The sequence below is a fragment of the Neofelis nebulosa genome, chromosome 2 (genome assembly GCF_028018385.1).
Source record: "Neofelis nebulosa isolate mNeoNeb1 chromosome 2, mNeoNeb1.pri, whole genome shotgun sequence".
NCBI classification, from domain to species: Eukaryota; Metazoa; Chordata; class Mammalia; order Carnivora; family Felidae; genus Neofelis; species Neofelis nebulosa.
In genome coordinates, this window is record NC_080783.1 from 155101446 (window position 1) to 155121885 (window position 20440).

General features: G+C 34.5%; 1 long non-coding RNA gene across 1 annotated transcript in view; it reads left to right on the forward strand.

Moving 5' to 3' along the window:
- Positions 1-18339, forward strand: part of LOC131504502 (uncharacterized) — a 393302-nt gene extending 374963 nt beyond the window's left edge. Inside the window, exon 3 of the long non-coding RNA XR_009258030.1 lies at positions 17935-18339. This is a non-coding gene — a long non-coding RNA (uncharacterized LOC131504502). The remainder of the gene's footprint in view (positions 1-17934) is intronic.
- Positions 18340-20440: the final 2101 nt, after the last annotated feature.

A 20440-nucleotide genomic window follows, 5' to 3' on the forward strand; every position in this document is an offset into this window, starting at 1 on the left:
AGAACCCAAATCTTTAGAACTATCAGGCTCTGAGGAATTGGCTTGGCAGAGATATTTTCTATTCATTATAAACTCATTAAAATATGTGATATCTTTAAAAGGTATGCATTGTTTTATGGACTGAATTGTGCCTCCCCCAAATTCACATGTTGAAACTCTAACCCTTAATGAGACTGTATTTGGAGATGAGGATTTTAAAGAGGTAAAATTAAATGAGGTAATGAAGGTGGGGCCCTAATCCTAATAATTAATAACTAATAACTAATTCTAATAACTCATGTCCTTATAAGAAGAGAGACACTAGGAATGCACACAGAGGAAAGGACATGTTAAGGACATGTTAAGACACAGCAAGAAGGAGAACATTTGCAAGCCCAGGAGAGAGGCCTCAGAAGAATCCTCATCTGCTAACACCTTGATCTTGGGCTTCCAGCCTCCAGAATTGTGAGGAAATACATTTCTCTTTTTTTTAATGTTTATTTATTTTGAGAGAAGGGAGAGCCCGTGCAAGTGTGAGTGGGCCCTCTCGCGGGGGGAGGGCAAAGAGAGAGGGAGAGAAAATCCCAAGCAGGCTCCATGCAGTCAGTGCAGAACTTGACACAGGGCTGGAACTCACGAACCATGTGGTCATGACCTGAGCCAAAATCGAATGTCAGATATGTAACAGACTGAGCCACCCAGGCGCCCTGAGAGAATACATTTCTGGCTTTTAAGCCACACAGTCTATGCTTTTGTTCTGGTAGCCCTAGCATAATAATACGTGCATATTACTCGGATAAAAATAAAACACACAATAAAATCAGTCATTATTTCTCTTACACAGAGACTACATGAGCCCAGAGAGCTCTACTTAATGCAAAGCCTTTCATCCTTTGTATCAGTGTGGTAATTGACAGAAGCCTTTATTAGCTTATAAAGCAAGAAAAAAAAAGTCCATAAGGGTGTAAGATAAACAAATTCAAGACCACTTAACCATCTATACTTTCAATGATGGACAATAGCTAAAAACAAAACAAACAAACAAAAAGCCAATTCAAACTAAGAGAACAGAAACCAAATAGTTTGAATGGAAATGGCTGTATAGTGAAGGGATGGCATACTCATCTGTAGAGCCAGATTGTCTGGGATTGGATTCTAATTCTACAGCTCATTAATTGTGAGATATTAGGCAAATTCCTAATTTATCAAAGATGCAGTTTCCCAACTCATAAAGGAGAGCTAATATCACATCTTCCTAACAAGGTTGTTGGGAGTATTAATTGAAACCAAATGTGTAAATTATTTTTTATGGAGAATACCACATAGTCAGATCTTAATAGAAATTAGCTTTAAAAAATAATAAATAAAAATAGAAACAAAAGAAATGAGCTTTGCCTCAGAATTACCTTTATGGATTTAACAGAATATAAATTAATTTTTTATGGTATTGCAATAGCAACTATGGCCTGAAAAGGAACACAAAGGCCTTAATTACTCCTTTTCTTAAAAAAAATACATTTTTAGACTGATAGTATTTGGGCCTAAAACCTCCAGTCTCTGAAGTGGACTACCAATGAGCAATCAATTCCCAATTTCTATTTAAATGTTTCTACCTTGCAATGGAGACGAATTATAATAAATCTCTTTACATGGTTTTCCATTGAAGTCTTTCTGTATCACCTCACAGGTATGTTTTGAAACTCAGAAAAGAATTTTATACAGACCCTATAGATTTTTATACAGATGCTAAAAATGGGAGCTACAGCTAGGACTTGACAGACTCAGACCAGTTAGTACAAGAATGAACAGGTGTCCAGAAGAAGTGCCCTTTGAGACTACATTGGATTAGACTGGATTCCAATAGTAGGATCTTGTTGCAGTAAACCTTCTCTTAAAAAGTTAATAAAAACCAGTCAAATACAGGGATTTATACTTTGAAGTCACTTTATTTCCTTAAATATCTAAATCACATATGTTGTTGAAGCCAGGGATAACTTATCATGGAACTATATTAACATTTTCCATGAAGTACATAAGGCCGTAGAATGGAGAGAGAAGGTGTAACGATTCTTGTTTTGGTAGGTATTTCGGTTGATGATTTTCAGTTATGTTTCATTTAATCAAAATATTTATTGAGCGATGACTTTGTTCCAGGAACTATAATATAAACATACCATATACCCTTTATAAAAAGAATTCATAGATTTCTACGGGAGGCAGATAAACCAATAATCACAATGCATTAATACACACTATTTTTGGAAAGCCCTTTCCTCAATTTAAATCTTAGCAGTCTACTTAGTTTTGAAGGCGATGGGGACCATTTGATGGTGTTTACAAGGGGTTATTCTAATTATGGAACATGGCCACCCAATGCCTACTAAATAAATTAAAAACTCCTTAGCACATTGTAATTGTACTTTATGATCTGTTCCCTCATCTCCCATTCACATTTCCCCAGCTGTATATTCTTTCCCAAACAGGGTATTACATGTCTTGCTTTAGTGTCTTTGTGAAAACTACCTGGTCTGCTCCACTATTCTTTCCTCTTTTGTAAGAATCAGTGAAGCCCAACACTTACTCATTCATCTAAACTAAACGCATGTGTCATCTCCTCAGAAAAGTCTTCCCCGGGGGCACCTGGGTGGCTCAGTAGGCTAAATGTCTGACTTCAGCTCAGGTCATGATCTCATAGTTCCTGAGTTCAAGCCCCTCATCGGGCTCTGTGCTTACGGCTCAGAGCTGGGAGCCTGCTTCAGATTCTGTGTCTCCCTCTCTCTGCCCCTCCCCGGCTCAACTCTGTCTATCTCTTAAAAATAGATAAACATTAAAAAATTAAAAAGAAAAAAATCACTACCTCCATTGTTTCTGCCTGTTCTGCCATGTTCAGTGAGTCACTTCTAAATCTGGTCCCACAAAACTTTGGGGCTATTACTATCAACACTCATCACATAACCCTGTAATCACTGAATCACAAGCCTAACTCTATAGACAATGAGGCAAAGGCTTTTGTTAGTCTTTTTGTCATAACACAATATCAAGGATGTAGGCAGTCAAAAATGTGTTTGAATATTTGTGGTTGGAACAAGGAAGAGGTGGGAAATGGTAGTGGAGGGGTACGTGCGTTTTACATCTTTGTTTACAGTATTAGATGACAGTACCATAGAATTGAGTTATTCTCCGTAAGAAACAGAGAGCCACTGGGGCTTTTAAACAGATCTGTAATATATCAGATTCATGGATTCATTGTTCTAGCAATTAGATGTGAGACTAGGCTAAGAATAACATTTGTCAGATACTGATTTGATGGAGTAGATGCTGTCAAATTGAGCTAGCTAGTAGTCGCTCCCTCATTCCCCTTGCAAACCTGCATGATCTTTCAAATAGGGTGACTTTCTGTTTAGTCACAAATGCAGCCAGTATGCACAGAAATGGCTGGTCTAGTTACTATGATGAAACATGTAAGCCCCTGTGCACCTCTCTCCACCCATAACTCTTCAGTTGTCTCATTTTCTCTCCTGGGACGTCCTTCCTGCCTGTAAGTCAGCAAGCAAAGTTACTATGCTCACCAAAGAAACTCCAGGATTCCATTTCAGAGCCCCAGGCAGCAACATTTCTGGGTAATTGATGCCCGTGTCCTCCTCCATTTTAAATATTTTAATTGTCGCTCCTGGTTACATAAGTAATTCTGACAAAAGTACTGGATTGGGGGTAATAGCTATAATATGCTGGGGTTGTTAGAATATCACGGGTAAGTGTTAACAACCAAATGGACATCTCCAGTGAGGTGGAGCATGTGCAGTTACAGCTGAGATTCAATTCCAGGTGAGGGAAGAAAGTGTTAAGTTTCCCAAACTTAAGGAAAAAGCATTAGGTTCAAAATGGGGCAGAAGCTCGGTTAGTAAGAATAGGATGTATTATGTCTTCCTAGATTAGCAATTTGTTATCAGAATGTTAGAATATCAGGGCAAAGTTTCTTAAATAATTCTAAATTTAGAAGTGGTCCTTAAGTATGAACGGAGTAACATTACACATAGGAGATGAAGTACCAAGCTTCTTTGGGGACAGTAAGATGAGGATATAAGAAGCCAAGCACATTCTGAGTTCTCATGAGAAGAATTTGCCTTTTCATTAATATGCATGGTCTAATATAATTTATGTTACTTTTCTAGTCATACTGGATACCTTCTTCTTCACCTCTTATATATCATCAGTTACCAGATCTTACAAATTTTACCTCATGTATTTTAAAAGTCTATTACCAAATGTCTTTTTCTGGATTGCTGTGTGCAATGGGGGAAGGCTATTGCAAGATTGAGTAAAAGGATGATCAGATGAATCACGATGGTTCACAGACTTAAATTAGTTCATCTAAATAGCAATGGAGCTGTTGAAAAGTAGTCAAATTCTGGGTACTTAAGGTAAAAGTGGTAGAATTGCCAAACTATTAGAAGTAGAGTCTAAGCCAACAAGAAGAGTTGAAGATGATATCAAGATCTCTAACCAGAATAATTTGAAATGCTGGAATTGCTATTGTATAAGATGGGATAGACTGGAGGGAGAACGAGTTTGGGCAATGGACCAAAGCATGGATTTGTGTACGTTGATGAGAAAATCATTATACAGCAAAGTGGAAAACTTGAGTTGGCCAATGGAGATTGGATTCTGGGGCTCCAGAGAAATTCCACACTACAGATAAAAGTATATTTGATAAACCAAAGCATACTGATAATATTTAAATCCATAGGTCTTGTATACTATATTGCATACTCCCATATAATTAAGATATTTGCTTTTGCACACAAGCATACTGATAGTTCATATATTATCTATCTATATAATATATATATGTTACATATTATATATCCAAATATACACACACACACACCCACACACACACACACACACACACATTCAATTCCTACTTATACATCAGTTAAAATACATATATATTTTCACAAAAAAAGCACATGCAAAACTGTTTATAACAACACTGATTATAATATCCCAGACTAGAAGCAATTCATATATTCAACTTTGTTAGAAAGGGTAAACATATTCTGGTATATGTATACAATGAAATATTATAGAGTAATGGGAATAAATGAGTTACAACCATCTATAGTAATGTAGATAAATGTCACACACATAATGTTGAGCCAAAATAGCCAGACTAAAAAAGCATATATTACTTTTCCATTTATATAGGATAGAAAAAAGTTTGAGAAGTCAAAATAGTGGTTAACATTGGTGGGGTGTGACCTGAAGGGGATACAAGGAGAACTTCTGAGGTGTTGATTTTGGTCTTTCTCTTCAACTCAGTGCTGGTTATGTCATTTTATTCATTTGTGAAAAATCAACAATGTGTACACTTGTGATTTGTGTACTTTTTGCTTTTATATTTTATTTCAAATAAAACCTTTACTTAAACTATTTTTATTGACCCCATTTCTCCCTCCAGCTACTGATGTTGGAAAAGACACAGTAGAGAGGGAAAACCTGACCTGGTAAGTGAAAGAAAAACATGATTAGAGCCAGTTTCCTTGAATAGATGAGATGAGATGGAAAATAGTACACAAGAAGAGAATTTGGCCATTGCTAAGTTCATGGGTAGACAAACCATCCACTGTGTCTGGAAAAAGCTCCAGAGCATGGACACAGATGCAGGGAGGAAAGTGGATACTTGTCATAAGAGAATTCCAATATCTGTATTGATTGCTTACATTTTCCACATGAAATCAGAATCATGATTAAATCAGATGAGAGTTAGTATGGGGAAAAGTGTTGGGAGTTAAAGAGAGTGAAGGTAAAATGTAACCATTTAGGAGAGTAGAAGATTAATTTACTGGGGAAATATTACCAAGAATGTTAGGTGCATATGATTTCAGTGTTCAATAAATTGAAGTGAGCCAGACAGAGTGTGTGTGTGTGTGTGTGTGTGTGTGTGTACATGTGCATGAACATGTGTGCATTGTGTGTATATTATTTTCCAATAATATTCAACTACACTGATATGTGGGCTAGAAAAATGGATTTAACCAGAATTATTGTTTAGCCTTGTAGATGAAACAGAGTGAGAAAAAGACAAAAGAACTGAGTATATGTACAGGTGAATGAATTTAATGATTAAACATAGAATTTAATCTACATAAAGTTATATATGAGGACATGAACGAAGGAAATGATAGTGAAATGTTACTAAGATAGATTATGGATACAAATGGCATTGAACACTTAAGGCTTGGGGTACAAAAAGCAGTGAGATCAAGGATAAGAGGTGATAAGAAATTAAAATTTAAAACATAGAGTGTTGGTACTTAACATTGGAATGATAAGGTCAAGTCTAATGCCATGGGAATAAGAAAGCAATAAAGATGACATCATAGGAGTGGAGGAAGAAAAAAAGGTGGAGACCAGAATATTGGTAAAATCATCTATGTTGATTATAATTTGATAAAATTGTATGTCTATGAAATAGAAATGATCATGAGTGATGAGATAAACAGAGTCAGAAAAATAACAATGACCAGGGAGTTAAGTATTAAATGGTAAACTTTTAAAAAGATTCTAAGTGGACATATGCAATGGATCTGTGTGCTGACTTAGAATTTTGTATTTTATAGTGGTAAAGGGACAAGCGCCGATACGTATCTTAACTTACTTTTTACCTAATGTGGTCACTTGGCTTTGAAAGCTGAAATTTATTATAGTGTACTAAGGTTAAGTCCTTTTCTTTGGTTATGTTAATAATGGAAATTTCATTTCAATTGAATATGATAAGCTTATATAAATGCAGAGTCCATAGAACCAGGATTGCTTTGAAATGTATAGAATATGTTTTTAAATAAAAACAATGATTGATTTAATTGTCTCCTACAATAGGAAGAATGTCAAGATAATGAGTAAAAAAAATCAGATAAATGTGTAGGAATAGAGTTTGCTTCTCTGATCTGACCACAACAATGGAAAATACCTTCACAGTGTCCTTAAATATTTAGATATTTTCCTCAGCATATATGTGATTTTGGAGGCTTAGTTTTATGAGTTTTTGTGAAATAATTAAATATAATTAAATAGACTTAGTTGCTTTATCTGATCATAATATCCTTGTAAATATACATGTTCAAACAGTATTCCAACATTTTTACATATTATACTGAGATGTGCAAATTTATATAAAATGTAGACTCCACCAGAGCAGTTGAAATACAGTACTTATTTATTCCCAAGGTCTTTCATAAGAAACAATGAAAGACTTCTGTGCATGTTTAATGAATTAAAAACTACTTCAACTTTTTATAAAGTTCATTGAATCTCTTTCCATTTTAGTTATTGTTATGGTACAGAAGTCATTTCAAGCTTCTCTAGCGATCTAAAGAAATGCCTCCAGAATGCTGCAGGTTGATGAATAGCAAAATTGGACAATATAATTTTTGACTTTCATTTTAGTTTGTGCAGCCCCACTTTCATCTGTTTTACACATTGGGATTCCGCTTCAAGTTATGTTTGAAACAATAGTTTTTACTGATGAAAAGAATAATGATGACAAATACCGGATATACAGAAATGGGCACTAGATCCAATGATGTGTTTTATCTATATAACCATTCTACATAAAACACAAATAACTTATATTTAATAACTTATCTTTTTTGTTTCTTAACATTATGTGGCAAATGTCAAAAAGCAAAGATTTTAGTTTGCTGTTACCATACTAAAGGTTACCGTAGAACCCAGAACTCTTTCTGATATATATTAACTGCTCCATAAATATTTGTTAAATAAATGGATAAGGAGACAGAAGGCTATGCAATTCTTAATCTTTCAATGTCTTCTTTGCTTCCTTTAGAAAAAAAATAGGGGAAAAACTGTGACCTCAGTTATGAGGGACAAATGAGATAATGTGTGATGAAATACTCCATAAACTGTGAGCACTCTCCCTTTTAAATAAAAATTATAAGAAATGATTATTGGATAAGATAATCTATTTTCATTAGCTCAGCATTCAAAGTCACAAAAATAATACACAAATAAAGTTTTTGGTGGTATCTTTTCCAGTAACCTCAATCATCTTGGTAATTTGAGGTGTGTGTGGGGATAATCCACAAAGAAATGAGACAAAAATCTTGCAGTAGACATTGTCAGATAAAGGTCCTATAGTTTTACAAGGGAAAGAGAATGGCCCAGTATTAAGAAGACAAAAGCAAAAATGAAACCCAATTCTCTCTTGACCTCAACTATGATCTGGGATATATTGTTCCAACCAACTGGAGTAAATTTTAATAGCCCTAATATTACCATAGATAAAAGTGATTTTATAGAATACAATGGCACCCATAGAATGCTCTTTCTAGAGGAAAGCAGACTGTCAGACCATGATTATTTTAATAATTACATACTCTCTATCAGAATCTGTATTAGGCATTTTATATACATTATCTGATTTAGCTGTCATAACAGCTCTAAGAGTTTCAAATTATTTTTCTCATCAAGCCGCAAAGAAATGAATGGGTTTGTGCACTGACCCAAGCAAAAAGTAGAAGATTTGAAATTTCAATTTCACTTTCTCCAGCTCTAAATGTGTGTTCATTCCATTTCAAAAAATGAAGCCATACCCCAGTAAAGAGTAGGTGGAAATAATTTGGTGGAGCAATAAAAATGAGTTTTTAAAAACTGTACTACAAATAAAGCCCCTGTTACAAGGAAGCAACATTTTAGCACACAATGAGATGCTCAGAATACCACTAGAATTCAGATCAGTGAAAAACTAAGAAATACAGGGTCTGAACAAATCATTTTATTTACAAAGTACTGAAAATGTATAACAGAATCCCAATCAATGTTTAAAATCATTGTCCATATCTGTCCAATACTCTGCTGATATTGACAGTTTACTTACATATGTAGTTATTTTCCTATACTGTAGGTCAATCATATTTCCTCATACTTTTTTAACCTTCATATTTGATTTAAAAAAATGTCCTGACTTGCTGGATAAATACAATAAAGCCATAGTAGATTTATCCTCTTTTTTGTGTCAGAAACCACACAAAATTAACAAGCAAATTTAAATCCTAAATCTGTTATAATAAAAACAAAGACTGAGAAAAGCTACATAATTAAAAATGCATACTTTAAAAAGATAGTCCATATGAGATAAAATTCACCCTCAAAGTAAGTGCACAATTTCATGAAGCACCAGTAAAAATATTGACTTAGAGTGCAGGGATAGTGTCCTTATCCATATAAGTTAACTGTTGAGAAACCTGTGGAGACAGAATTAATTATAAGAAAAACTTTTCTGGGCCTGATTTATTTCAGAGACAGACACAAAGAAATACAGAGTGCCATATGTGAAGGAAGCAGTCTGTCTCTGTGGACTCGATGAATTTTAAAGTCTAAGAAGCTACCACTTCCTCATCTATTATTGGAAAATATTGCAAGTGACTAGTTTAGAAATCAGTAATTCATTCAATTATGAATAATTTAAAGAAGATGGCACAACATACAAAGATCAAAATAATCACGTAAGTTAGAAGCAATGCTTCTCGATAGATAAAAATCATTCAATGGGAATGTGTTGCCACACACCAGATAAAAACTGTAAGTAAACTTTTCACTATTAATTCTGTATAATATGTCCAATCAACCAGACCATTGACTGTACAGTGTCAATAATGATGATTGATCTCGCTGTTCATGAGCAGTCATAGGGTGCTATTTTTCTCTAGAGTGTTTCATCTGAACATCTGATGCTTTCTTCTTGTATTAGCACCGAGAAATATACACACTGGGATTTTTGGACAGAACTTGAATGTAGATACCAGTTCATGTCTTAGAAGCAAAGTACCTAACTCTGAACTTCCCCCTCATTTTAAAGCTAGGAGAAAACCAGCTGTTTCACTTAGATGGCAATCATTTACATGATTATTGGGTGTTCTCTAGCAAATTTTTCACAGTGGGAGACTTTTTACAGATCAGAAATTCATCAGTGATAGAGGAAAAGATTGCAAAACAGTCTAGTTAAATGTTATTATGGGGAAATTGCACATTTTGTCTATTTAAACATTATTGCTTTGTTTTGGAGTGTAGGCTCAAATAAGCTTTAGAATATAAAATTTCCAAGAAGTCATTTTCTTTAAGAAACTAGCTAGGTTAAAAATAAACTTTGTCAGCAGAAAAACTCTTTAGCTAACTGTTTGTAATCCTTAGCTGGAGAAGAGCAGAGGGAATCAAACTCCATCAATTGTGTGATAAATAGCCTGGGCTGTAGAACTTTCAAGCAGAGGGTAGTCATGTGAGAGAAGCATGCTCGCTAGACAGTATTTTTATCCTTTAAATTAAAGTCATGGGATTGCGGGGTAGAGAGGTTGAGGGAGAGGGCACAGTCATTCGATTTGAATTTTTGTTTTTGTTTTTGTTTGTGTTTCATTTTGATTCAGGCAGTGAATAAATTCAAAATATCTTCTCTTACCCAATCTGTATGGGTGTAAATACCTGAATTCTATAGAGATAAGTTCAGTTCAGCAGCTTAGCTAATTGAAAAACATTGACACCCAAATTGACCTGCTCATTTCGTACCTCTGAGGCCACAAGCCTCCTATCAGCAGGAGCAGCTGGGGCAACTTATAGAACACATCAAGATGTGTCTCAGCATAAGTAGCTTTTGGAAAAATGGAAGGGTTTTAACCACGGATAGATAAATAGCAAATGGTAGCATATAAGAATGGTCCATGGTACTTCAAAGTACTCATGGTATTGTTTTTCTTTAGTACTTGTATTAAAATAGCATCTGATTTTAAATATTTTTAAAGAAATAACGTGCATATATGTATATACATGTATATGTATATTTAGTCTGTAATTTTGACTTTGATATATTTAGTTACTTGGAACTTAAATTTTGACATGTTTTCTAGATTTTAAGTCCTGTCTACTGAACATTTTGGTCATAGATATTGTCATTATTATTCGTTGACTAAAATTTCTTTAAGGGCTTCCATTGCAGTCAGTTTAGTATTCTGGAAAAAAAATGCACAGTAAAAGTTTGTATTCTGGATGAAACAGTAGTGATGATTGTCTTTTTAAATAGAAAGAAAGGATAGTGCAAGATGTAAGAAAAAAGAGAAGAGAGAAAATAAATGCAGCAGGGAGATGTAGAAAGACATCGAGATATAAAGAGGCAGAGAGGTTTCATTCTTAACACAGATACTGGGAATTTTATTCTCAGTATATTCTCCTCCACCCAGTGCAATACACTTTAACATTACATGTGTACTTATATATGTACATATGCAATATATATTGTGATTTATAATTCTTAACTTATCCTGTTCTACTTGTACTTAATATTAAACCACCTCATAAAATCTGAGCAGTTAACAACAGTACAGTCCCATTAAGTCTCTCATTCTTTTTTTGTTACGTATATGTATATTCTACATATATTCCTTCTAATATTCTATCTGGCATCATATTCCTTCAATCTGAAGAATTTCCTATGGCATTACCTTATATCATTACTTTTAGTACATTTTTTTCTGTCAATGAATGGTGTCATTTGTTTTCCTTATCTGAAAATACCTTTTTTCAAATAAGTGCCGTTTTGGTTGGATGTAAAATTCTGGAGAAGGATATATATTTTAATTTTAATATATATTTTTAGCACTTTAAAGATGTCTTTTTGCCTACATTCCTCTATGCTCAGAATATAATTATATTTTAACACTTTTAAGATGTCTTTTTGCCTACATTTCTGTATGATCAGAAGTCAGCCATAAGTTTTATTTTTACTTTTGTTTCCCTACATATAAGGTGTTCTTTTCTGTGCTGCCTTCAAGATATACTTTGGCCTTACAAAATTAGATTCTTATATGCTTATGTATGACTTTATTTTATTCAATTTGAGGTATATTAAACCTCTAGAGTATCCATTAATATATGTTAATACTGTTTATAAATTTCATGGTACTTATTTGGAATGTTTTTCTGTTCTATTCTCTATGTTTTTTCAATATTAAACTTGATTACATCTGTGTTTGAACACTTCTCATTGTCCCACAAATCACTGATGCTTTTTTCAATGTTTACAATATTTTCTATTCTTTTCATTCAATTAATTATTATTTTATTGATCTATCTTCAAGTTCACTGACCCTTTATCTGTTTCCATTAATTCGTTCTAGTTATGTCATTCATATATATATATATATATATATATATATGTATGTATATATGTATATATATGTAGTTTTAGAATTTGTTTAATAGTTTCCATTCCCCCCTAAAGATCTCTATGTACTCATTATTTCTATGTTTTCCTTTAAATCATTAAGCATAGTTATAATGGTGGTCAAAAAATTCTTATTTGTCAATGTTAACCCCTACAGTCATCTCAAATTTTATTTTTACTGACTTTTTATTAACTTATAATGGGTCATATTTTCCTGCTTCTTTATATGTCAAGTATTTTGTGCTTGACATGGTGGTTTATACTTTGTAGGATATCTGGATTATGTTTACCTCCTCAAAGATTATCGATTTTTGTTCTGTCAAGAATCTTTAATAAGATTTGATTTTATACTTCGCTGTGGCCTATTTCTTTTCTTTTCCTTTTTTCCTTTTCTTTTTTCCATTTCTTCTTTCTTTCTTTCTTTCTTTCTTTCTCTCTCTCTCTCTCTCTCTCTCTGCTTTGTCTTCAATTAAGAACACTGTACTAACTTTGATAACATGGCCTTTTGAAACCTGAAGTGAGTGATCAGCTGCCCACCTAGATCTAATGCTCATTGTCAAGGCAAAATTTCCATCATTTTTCAATATGTCATGACCTCTAAAATCTCTGTTCTGATCTCAGGCCCCTAGCAGCTGCTCTTTATTAGACTTTATGGGAGTCTTACCCTATACATGTGCCGCCTCACCCTCAGACAAATAGCCCCAGGGAACCCCTCTGCATATTTCTGTGTCTACCTTCTATGTACCTCCCTACTCTCCAGTAACCCACTCCACAAATTTTAGCAACCTCAGCAAACTTTGATTTTACCTTTTTAGTTCAGCAAGACTGTTATCTCATTAGGCTGTAATTCAGAACATACCCTCAAGCAGAAAGTTTGGGTGAACATAAGGTTCATAATATTTATTCTTTTCTCATGGATCACAGCTCTGTGATGCCTACTGATCAATGCTTGAAAACAGATCCACATGTCTTGCCCATTTTCGTATAGTTTATGTGATGAGGACAAATCTGATACCAATTATTCCACCATGGCTGGAAACCAAAGTCTACACTTCTCACATAACTTGACTTGCAATTGTCTTCCCAGTTAATTTGAATTACTGATCACCACTTACAAATGTAGGCATTTTCTTCACAGTTAAAAGCAATACTTCCGGTTGCTCAGATGAAATCTTGGAGTAATTCTTGATTCTTCTCTTTTATTCTTTTCATCTAACCCACTAGCAAATTCTAGTTTTATCTTCAAAATATATTCATAATATTTAACCATGTTATGGATTAACAACCATCCAATATTTCCACAGTATTCCAGCCTCTTTTCTGTCCAGAATTACTACGATAGCTGTAAAGCTGGGTCCTTCCTTCTATCTTTGACCCTCTCAAGGTTGTCAATTTTCTTATACAGCATTTTTCTGCTTATTAGGAAAAGATGTCATCTATGATCAAAAACTTTCAATAGCTTTTCGTGTCTTACTTGTAGACAGTTCACAGGTTCTTGCAGCAGCCTGAGAAGATACAGAATTCCACTCCTTATTATCTTCATTTTCTATCGCCCTTCCCTTTTTTTACTCTTCTTCTGTAATGCTGGCCTCTTTATCATACCCACAATGGGTGAAATTTATTCCTACCTCAGAGCTTCTGCACAGGGTGTTCCCTCTGACGAAGACAGTTTTCTGCAAACATGTACATTGGCTTCTGACTAAATATCACTTTTTCAATGAGTGTATCTCTGACCTCTTAATTTAAAACAGTTTTTTTCTCCTCTTATCCCTAACCATAACCACACTTGGGAAATCACTATCCCCCTCTCACAATCTGTTAAATCAAGGGGACAAAATGATTTATACAGATCAACAGATAAATAACATTTACAGTAGATTTTTGTCACTGTTACCAAATATATATATATGTATATGTATATGTATATGTATATGTATATGTATATGTATATGTATGTGTGTATATATATATGTATATGTATGTATATGTATATGTATATATTTCTTTTTTGGTACAGAAAAAGCACTTTTGCTTTTAGGGAATGACCTTTCCCATATTAGACATTGTCAGTTCTGAGGCCATATCCTGTGTAATAGAGTATTTAATAGTTTCTTTGAGTTAATATACCATTAGAGCTACTTTAAAGCCCTCATTTTCTTATTTCCCTTGATTATGAAGTTATAGAATTAATTGTAATAACAAGAAACTCTGTAATCTTAAATTCTATTTTTATAGAAATACTTATTGCCTTTCCATTATGAAAGGACTCCTGTCTGTCCCATGTATAGGCTAAAGTAGGCTCCCTCTTAACATCTTGTTTTGATAAGGAGAGCCAAGTATCTAAAATATGTATCAATATTAATAATATGTAGACATGCAGAAGCATTAAATTAAGAATTTATTGAGTTCAAATATGAACTATGATTAAACATTGTGTACATTATAAATCTTAATGTAATTTATCTTCTAAATTTCTGGTTCATATACTGTAATTCCTCAAGGGCACATCTAATTCTAATCACAGTATCTGGAACATAGTGTGTTTGGCCTGCTAAAAATATATTGAGGTACCTACAGGAAGATTGCAAGGTCTGGGTTTGATTCTTAGGAGAAGGGATGATGATAGATTGAGGAAGTTAAGGGTATATTTGCCTATGGCATGGCTTAGATAAAAATGGTTCTAGAAGAATAGATTGCTGTTTGTTGAGAAATAAAATAAAACAAGAAGTGAATATTGTTTAATAGTGTTTTAATAACCAATAGATATAAAACATACAGCACTATATAAGGACATTGAAAAATAGATTAACTTAACAACAACAGTTGTCAGCAATATATGATAGAAATGATACATCTAGTCATTTTATATTTTAGAGATATGATAATGGCCAGCTATTGCCATAGACTCCCTCAGTTCTTTAGGATGTGGTCCTGTCCAACTTGGCTTCTTGCTTCGTCAGGTCATGCACTCTGAGAAGGCATAGAGCTGGTCTCTAACAAGAAGGAAGTTATAATTTTAGTACTCTAATCATTGTAGTGACATCCCATTTTCTCTGCCATGGCCACAGGCCTCCCTCACACTGAGGAGCAGGGGAAAACACAAGAAATTGAAACCAAGGACATTGGGGGGCCACCCTAAAGCCTGTCTGCCACAATTACTAACAGGGTTTTGTTGGTTTCTGGAATTATTTTTGTATTCCTTTTTTGTTATTCTCAATTATCTGAATTTTCTTAATATTTCTTAAATTAACTTGCATAGCCTTCATATTAAAATAACATACTTAGCCTTTGTTGGATGTGAATATTTGGAAGGGTCCTTCTATCAAAATGTGCTAAAACTCTAAGATATACCACATTTGCACTTTTTCTAAGATGCTGAGTCAAATTTGAAGTTTAATTATGGTATCTTTGTTCATCCTAATAGCCTATTTTATTTTTCCCCTTTTTCCAAGTCTCTGTATACTTAATTATATTTTAATAGTAATATATGAAGGTCATAATTATCTTAATATATAAAACTTATTTTGCTATCTAATAATTCTGAATTGAGGACATAACTATATCTTCAAGTGTGTATGTGGTGTGTACATATACACACAGATAATTAGATTATGATAGATTGATTGATGTGTGTTAGTCTAGGTATTAAAACATAATGAAATTACTATGTTCGGAGTGCCTGGGTGGTTCAGTCAGTTAAGCGTCCGACTTTGGCTCGGGTCATGATATCACAGCTCATGAGTTCAAGCCCCATGTGCCGCTCTGTGCTGACAGTTCAGAGCCTGGAGCCTGCTTCGGATTCCGTCTCTTCGCCCTCTGCCCCTCCCCTGCTCTCTCTCTCTCTTTCTCTCTCTCTCTCTCTCAAACGTAAATAAACATTAAAAAAGGTACTATGTTCAATAGTTATGTTTTCTTTAAAATTCCAAGTCATTTATAACTGTCATTTTCTCTTATAGATTCTTAGGACACAGCTGCTATATAATATTTTATTCTTTACAAACAGTAGTAATTTGCCTGGTTCTATAGCTTTCAGTTATAGAAACATCTGTCATATTTCTAAAAGGTTGCTGTGAAAGCTATGTGAGGTATCTAAACAAAATTCTGTATGCCTAGGTCTTAGAACTGGAGATACAGTTTCATATGCCAGAACATTCTCTTTGATTTTAATTTGCATATGAGTTCCAAAGGGTTCTTTTTTTTACTATAACTGGATTTATAAATTTTGAGGGCAAGTGCTGTCATATCCCTAGGTTTCTGACTAATTTGTTGATAACTCCTTATGGTAACAGCAGAAACACTAGGACCTCCCTCTTGAATCTCTATCATGAATTATTCAAGAACTGTAAGGAGGTGTACTCAATCTGACAGGGGTCATCAGTCCTACTCTGAGAACTAGGAAGAGACACAACAGGAAATCAGATTGGTTTCACTGATTTATCAGTCAGGATCCTCCTGAGAGTTGGCTCGTACAGTTTTACAGGCTGGCAAATCTGAAATTGGTAGGGTGGGCTACCAGGCTAGAAATTCAGACAAGAGTTTACGGTATAGTTTTGAGGCAGAATTCCTTCTTTTCCAGGAAACCTGTTTTTTGTCTCAAACCCTTTAGTTGATCGAATGAAACCGATCCCAATTATTAAGTCTGATCTTTACTTAAAGTCAACTGTTTGCAAATGTTAATCTTGTTGATACAACACCTTCACAGCGACATTTAGACTAGAATTTCACCGAAAAACTGGGCACCATAGCCTGACCAAATAGACATATAACATTTAACCATCACACTTCTGATACACAGTTTTGAAATTGGTTCTGTACATTGTGACAGAACCCGAGCGTTTTAGCGATGATATATCTAGTTTTAGTTCTCTGCCAGGGCTTATACTAGAGCTCCAACATTGCAATACAATTCACAACAATTCTTTCCTTAAAATATAACCAGAGCGTTAGGATGGTGGGATTCATTTGCATTTCTAGTCACATAAATTGCCACAACCAGCCTTCTCACATGGCACTCATTCTATGTGAATTATCACCTTCTGCCTATATATATATATATATATATATATATATATATATATATAATATGGAATTTTATTTCAAGAATCACTTTGTTCTTTGATCTCACTCATCTTTGATCAGGAAAACCCTTTATATATCATGACAAGTTTGCTAAACTTCAAATTAATTCCTTCAAAGAGGCAAGATAATTTCATCTCCTCTCCTTTCCATAGGTTGTTTTTGTTTGTATGTTTGTTTGTTTGTTTTTTCCCTTCACTACCTGGATCAATTCCCCTTTCTCTTATGCCACATCCTTTATTTATTTAACTCCTCATATGTCTCTCAGCAAACTGTTAGTTTGCTATGGAAGCTTTCCTGACCACCCAGGTTAAAGTAAATTCCACTCTATATGCCCATCATTTTATATTATGTAATTCTTTTTTTTTTCTTTTCTTGAGAGACACAGAGAAACAGAGCACAAGCGGGGGAGGGGCAGACAGAGAGGGAGACAGAATCAGGCTCCAGGCTCTGAGCTGTCAGAACAGAGCTCTATGTGGGGCTCAAACCCGTGAACAGTGAGATCATGACCTGAGCTGAAGTCATATGTTTAACCAACTGAACTACCCAGGCACCCCTATATTATGTAATTCTTACCTAATCACACTAAGGAGGTTTTGTTTTGTTTTGTACTGTTTTATGGATGTTTTGTTTGTTTTTTCTTTTAGGTAAAGATTTATTTGACCTGTCTTCCATGCCCAATACTATCCTTTGATTCAGGTAAGAGAGTTCTCTACAGTTGACCTAAGCTTTAGAGGGCTCCACTCTGGTCTTCCCATGTATGTCCTTTTTCCCATCAGTTGAAGACTCTGTGGGATCAAGGAGATTTGCTTCCAGTTTGCCATTTTCTTATCCTCTGACCATACTCTAGGTACCTCGCGCTATAGAATATTCTGCTCAAATGGTCATAAGTTCTCTTCTCCTGAAGTTGAACCTCTAAATTCAGTGGCCTGAGGAAAGTGTGGGTGTGGGTAAAGCTTGAAAATGTGGTTTGGAACATCCACATATGCGTGGCAAAGAAACATTATGGTGTGGTAGAGAGGGAAGTTATGGAGAAGAAGTGGGTATGGGAACTTGTGTGTGGGAAGGTTGAGAGCTGGAGACTAAAGCCAGGGTCTGACTCAGCAGACAACTGCTATATTCTCAGCAGGAACTCAGAGATCCAACAATTCTAAATTCAGACCTGGCCTACCTCTTGTTATGAAGATGTACTTGGCAAAGTAAAAGAACGGAGCGTATTTTACTTAACAGTGATTTTTAATTTTTAAATATTTTGACATATAGTGCTTGCTTTGTCTGTTGTGGATTGTGTACTTACAGAGAGAAAAGAACCTCTTTACCCTGGTTGCTGCTTTTCCCAGGTTATAGTCCATGCCGTATAGTGAAGATTTGCCTTAAAAAAATTTAAACAAGTAAAACGTTCTAGATTGGAAGTTAGGAAGACCAAGTTTCTGTTGTTAGTCACTTCTAAATTGCTATTGGCCTTTATACAAATTATTTGGTCTCTTGGCCAGTTGTAATATGTGAGAGTTTGAATTTGATTATTGCTGAGGTATATTCCAGATGTAAAGCTCATTTACAAAGTTTTCATTAACATAAACTGATGTGTATTTAAAAATAACAATGAGAAATAAAAGGTAGAGCAGAAATACATAATTATTGTAGCTAAGAGCAAAAGCAATCAAATTTAACACCTGAACGCCAATCCTTACAATACTCTGTGCATCTCCGCTACACCACTTAGCTTCTAATTATTTCTCTGAAGAATCCCAGGAAGGATGGTGCACCATGCTTAGTAGTCTCATTTTATAGACGAAGATGATGAGCAAGAGAAGATTGGCTGTTAGCACCTTACCAGAAGAACAAAGGCTGGGTTTTCTGTAAAAATTTGGCTCTCCTAGGGACCCGTTGCAGACTGTGAACTGAATTTCTCCTCATAGCTGGGACACGAGAGCTTGCAGGGGTGGGCTCTCCATGATGCTTTCTTTGCTTGTCCTTGCGTGAGTCACTTTGGAAGATTGTTTGCCCAGAAGCCAAAGAAATATAAATGGCATCGTCATCTTAAAAAACACATGCTCAATACTTTTTCTCTGTTCTACTCAGCTACATGTTAACATCTCCATTTGTCTTTTACTTGCTTGTTCCAAGAGATACACACCTTTAATATATTAGGTGTCTACAATCAGCAGCTTATATATTTCTTGGTGCAGTCAATTTCTCTTTTAGTTAAGTTGATTTCTCCATTAACTGTTCTAGACCAGAAATAAATAATAATTTATTTTATAGAAAAACAAAGTTTTCTACTTTCAGCAAGGTGTCCAGGATTAATTTCCTTAGACCTAAACTATTCTTCATCCTATTTATAGTCTTTTTTTTCTTTTTTTTTTGTGTTAAAATTGTCAAAACACAAAATGCCAGAATATTACTGAGTTCTGACAATGACTGGTGTTACATATTTAATGTGTTGAAATTCATAAGAAATATTTACGAATATTTCTGAATTGTCAATTCATTTTAATTTCTCATAAATCTATGTATATTCATCTTAAACTATTGCTATCTTGATAAATTTGTAATGCTGAGAAAGAGGTTTTTTTTTTTTTATTTTTTTAAGTTTATTTTGAGAGAGAGAAGGAGAGAGAGTGTGAGCAGGGAGGAGGCAGAGCAGAGGGAGCGGGAGAGAGAGAATCCCAAGCAGGCTTCATGCTGTCGGTGCAGAGCCTGACACAAGGCTCTATCCCATAAACCGTGAGATCATGACCTAGGCTGAAATCAAGAGTCAGATGCTTAACCAACTGAGCCACCCAGGTGCCCCTTAAGAGTTTTCAATCCAGATTTACACTTGATTCTTAGCTGAGTGAAAGAATGTTGCATAAAGATACATTTGAAATCTTCAAGTATGTTCAAGTAAATAAATATTTCAATCAAATAATAGATACTGAATTTTTACTATATAAAATGTTAGCTAAACTGCAAATATGCACAAGCCATAGCCTTAAATTTATGGAACTCCAATAGAAAGTGCCTGACAGCCATATGAATTATCATTTTTTTCCAAAGTTTAGATACTGATTAACATGATTTCCTAAACTTATAACTGAATACCCTTTAATATTTATATCTATAAGATTTCTCATTTAAATACAGTTACAAATCATTTATACAAGAGAGCCA